Source organism: Gobius niger, assembly GCF_951799975.1.
Source record: "Gobius niger genome assembly, chromosome: 13".
NCBI lineage: Eukaryota > Metazoa > Chordata > Actinopteri > Gobiiformes > Gobiidae > Gobius > Gobius niger.
Window position 1 is genome coordinate 7,897,932 of NC_136864.1, and position 5,011 is coordinate 7,902,942.

Below are 5,011 nucleotides of genomic sequence, written 5' to 3' on the forward strand. Positions count from 1 at the left end.
TTTGTCACATTTTTGTTGAGTTTTTGTCACATTTTTGTCACATTTTTGTCACATTTTTGTTGAGTTTTTGTCACATTTTTGTCACATTTTTGTTGAATTTTTGTCACATTTTTGTTGAGTTTTTGTCACATTTTTGTTGAGTTTTTGTCACATTTTTGTTGAGTTTTTGTCACATTTTTGTTGAGTTTTTGTTACATTTTTGTTGAGTTTTTGTCACATTTTTGTCACATTTTTGTTGAGTATTTGTTACTTTTTTGTTGAGTTTTTGTCACGTTTTTGTCACATTTTTGTTGAGTTTTTGTCACATTTTTGTTGAGTTTTTGTCACATTTTTGTTGAGTTTTTGTTACTTTTTGGTTGAATTTTTGTCACATTTTTGTCACATTTTTGATGAGTTTTTGTCACATTTTTGTTGAGTTTTTGTCACATTTTTGTCACATTTTTGTTGAGTTTTTGTCACGTTTTTGTCACATTTTTGTTGAGTTTTTGTCACATTTTTGTTGAGTTTTTGTTACTTTTTGGTTGAATTTTTGTCACATTTTTGTTGAGTTTTTGTAATTTTTTTGTTGAGTTTTTGTCACATTTTTGTCACATTTTTGTTGAGTTTTTGTCACATTTTTGTTGAATTTTTGTCACATTTTTGTTGAGTTTTTGTCACATTTTTGTTGAATTTTTGTCACATTTTTGTTGAGTTTTTGTCACATTTTTGTAGAATTTTTAATTATTTTTTCTATCATTTTTTGTTTTTAGATTTGGGTAAAGCTCAGTTGAGGCGGGACTGGTGGCCCTAGAGCCAGTGGCCCTTCTGTGCTCTTCCAGAATGGACATATGGCCAGTCCGCCCCTGCCTCATTGTGTGCGTGGCCCTGATGTCCGGTCATGACACCGGTGCTAATTGTCCTGAGCGCGGTCACACGTGCTCCTGTCTGTGCCCTGGAGGCGGGAAGCGCGGCTCCTCTCATGATGCGTCAGGACATCAACACGACCCCCGTGGCGCGCGCTACCTGCTCCTCAGAGACTTTACAAACCGCCTCTCTGCGGGGGGCGGGGGGGCGAGTCCTGGGACAGACACGGGCCCCTCCTCACCTCGGAGCGGCCCAGACAAACGGGACTCAGGCTGTAGGACGACGTTATTATTCAAGGCGAGTTGCGCGTAATGGAGTTGCAGCCTCTCCTTAGGACGCAGGACGCGCATTGGGCTTTTAAATAACAATGCAGGCGGTCTGATGTTTTTAATGTAGGCCATTAACTAAGAGCTACCGCTGCTGCTGACGGGATTTACTCTCCACAGTAGCCCGGGCAACTTTCAACATCCTCACTACTATGTGCAGCAGCCAAAAAACAAACTGTGAGGGAGGCCATTCATGCTTTATTTAGTGAGTTTTACGAGGTCCAGGCTTAATAACCTCACTGAAAGCAGACCGTAAAATTTAGACTTTTGGATTGTGAGTGAAAATTTGTGGTCATGATTTTATCCTAAATGAAGAAGCGATTTCGTGCAACTTGGGAAACTCGTGCTGAATTAACTTAACCTCTTAACTCCCGCCTGAACCGAGAGGATCTTTTTCCTCACGTCATCAGATCTCTTTTTACCATCATTTTTTTGTTGGGTATTCAACTCATTTTTGTAACTTTTTTGTCATTTTTGTCCAATTTTTTCCTTTTTTTTTCATCAATTTTTTATCACATTTTTGTCACATTTTTGTCACATTATTGTCATTTTTTCATCAATTTTTTGTCAATTTTTTGTCATATTTTTGTCATTTTTTTCGTCATTTTTTTCAAATTTTTGTCATTTTTTTGTCACATTTTTGTCATTTTTTTGTATTTTTTTAGTCTTTTTTTATTTTTGTCATTTTTTTGTCACATTTTTGTCACTTTTTCATCCATTTTTTGTCAATTTTTTATCACATTTTTATCACATTTTTGTCACATTTTGTCACATTTTTGTCGGTTTTTTTGTCATTTTTTGTCACATTATTGTCATTTTTTCGTCTTCCGGTCTGGCCTCTCACTTTACCTTACCCTTACCGAGCTTTACCCAAATCTAAAAGCTTAAAAGAAAAGCATCCAAAAACAAAAATGTGCTGGAAAAGCAACAGAATGTGACGAAAACGTGATGACAAAGCAATGAAAAAAGCGAAGAAAAAACAACAATAACATGAAAAAAAAAGCGGAAAACAAGAGATAAAACACACCGAAAAAGTGACAAAAAAGTGACAAAAAAGCAGTAAAAACATGACAAAAATGTAGCGACAACGTGACAAAAAGTTACTTTTCTAGATTTTAGCTTTCAAATGAGGCGTTACAGTGTTGCTCTCCAGTCAAGAAGCCTTTTGATTTGGGTAAAGCCGAACTGGAGAAAATGCTCTCGGTTAAGGCGGGTGGTAAGAGGTTAGCATATGTATTTGTGGAAGTGTCGCATTTACGCTAATTTGGGCCAGGCTGACCAGAGTCCAGGGCTGTTTTTCAGTCCCAGTCCGCCCCTGCCGAAAAAGCCACGCGTTAGCAACATTGTTAAAGCATTTAGCTCCTTACCATATTTGTCATTAGCTCCGCCCCTCTCTGGAGCCTAAACATCCAGGATACTGTAGTTGCTCGTGTGAACAGGGATATGAGTGTCCCAGTTTCCTCATATCCAGAACACTGTCATAACCAGGATATGCCTAATACCCGGTTTACCCGAGCGCATGTGAACACACTCCCTGTGAAGAAGTTGGATCGTACGAGCATGTTAGGAAAGTTAGGAATGAGTTTGGGCCACACCTCTTTCATTGATTGTAATGGAAAAAAATTCAACCAAAAAGTGACAAAAAATCAACAAAAATGTGACGAAAACTCAACAAAAATGTGACAAAAACACAACCAAAAAGTGACAAAAATACAACAAAAATGTGACAAAAATTCAACAAAAATGTGACAAAAACTCAACAAAAAAGTGACAAAAATTCAACAAAAATGTGACAAAAACTCAACAAAAAAGTGACAAAAATTCAACAAAAATGTGACAAAAATTCAACAAAAATGTGACAAAAATTCAACAAAAAAGTGACAAAAATTCAACAAAAAAGTGACAAAAATTCAACAAAAATGTGACAAAAAAATCAACCAAAAAGTGACAAAAATTAAACCAAAATGTGACAAAAACTCAACAAAAAAGTGACAAAAATTCAACCAAAAAGTGAGAAAAATTCAACAAAAATGTGACAAAAATGCGACAAAAATGTGACAAAAATTCAACAAAAATGTGACAAAAATTCAACAAAAATGTGACAAAAACTCAACGAAAATGTGACAAAAACTCAACAAAAATGTGCCAAAAGCTCAACAAAAAAGGGACAAAAACTAAAAAAAAAAGTGACAAAAATGCAACAAAAATTCAACAAAAATGTGACAAAAACTCAACAAAAATGTGACAAAAACTCAACAAAAATGTGACAAAAACTCAACAAAAAAGTGACAAAAATTCAACCAAAAAGTGACAAAAATTCAACAAAAATGTGACAAAAACTCAACAAAAAAGTGACAAAAATTCAACCAAAAAGTGAGAAAAATTCAACAAAAATGTGACAAAAATGCGACAAAAATGTGACAAAAATTCAACAAAAATGTGACAAAAATTCAACAAAAATGTGACAAAAACTCAACGAAAATGTGACAAAAACTCAACAAAAATGTGCCAAAAGCTCAACAAAAAAGGGACAAAAACTAAAAAAAAAAGTGACAAAAATGCAACAAAAATTCAACAAAAATGTGACAAAAACTCAACAAAAATGTGACAAAAACTCAACAAAAAAGTGACAAAAATTCAACCAAAAAGTGACAAAAATTCAACAAAAATGTGACAAAAATTCAACAAAAAAGTGACAAAAATTCAACAAAAAAGTGACAAAAATTCAACAAAAATGTGACAAAAAAATCAACCAAAAAGTGACAAAAATTCAACAAAAATGTGACAAAAACTCAACAAAAAAGTGACAAAAACTCAACAAAAATGTGACAAAAACTCAACAAAAAAGTGACAAAAATTCAACAAAAATGTGACAAAAACTCAACAAAAAAGTGACAAAAATTAAACCAAAAAGTGACAAAAATTCAACAAAAATGTGACAAAAATTCAACAAAAAAGTGACAAAAAATCAACCAAAAAGTGACAAAAATGCAACAAAAATGTGACAAAAACTCAACAAAAAAGTGACAAAAACTCAACAAAAATGTGACAAAAATTCAACAAAATGTGACAAAAACTCAACAAAAAAGTGACAAAAATTCAACAAAAATGTGACAAAAATTCAACCAAAAAGTGACAAAAATTCAACCAAAAAGTTACAAAAATTCAACATAAGTGTGACAAAAATGTGACAAAAACACAACCAAAAAGTGACAAAAATTCAACAAAAAAGTGACAAAAATTCAACCAAAAAGTTACAAAAATTCAACATAAATGTGACAAAAATGTGACAAAAACACAACCAAAAAGTGACAAAAATTCAACAAAAAAGTGACAAAAATTCAACCAAAAAGTGACAAAAATTCAACAAAAATGTGACAAAAATCATCAGGTATATATAGGGCCTTTTTAACTTATAACACTTTATACAGGCAATGATAAGATAAGACTGTGGAGAAGCTAACGCATTCAGCTCATTAGACACAAGGAGGGAAATGTCTGCAATAAAAAGCAAAGTTAAGGCCCTGGTTCTCACACTCTTTCATCTCATAGACCTTAAGGCCTCGCACAAAACCAACCGAGGACTAACCTGGGTACAAAACAGACCTAAATTATACCTAAACTGAGTGTAAACTATGCCTAGTCCAGAAAACAAACCAAAAACTAAAGCATACATGAAATGAACTGTCGTGACCTTGAGTGGCCAGTTTGAGAGCCACCAAACCACTCGTTTTATAATCACAATAGTCGCTCTGCGGGCCGTCACGTGACCATCGATCGTGGTAGTTTAACCTTTAATGTCTTCCCTCTCACAATCTGTGGAGGAAAACCGGTTCTGGCGC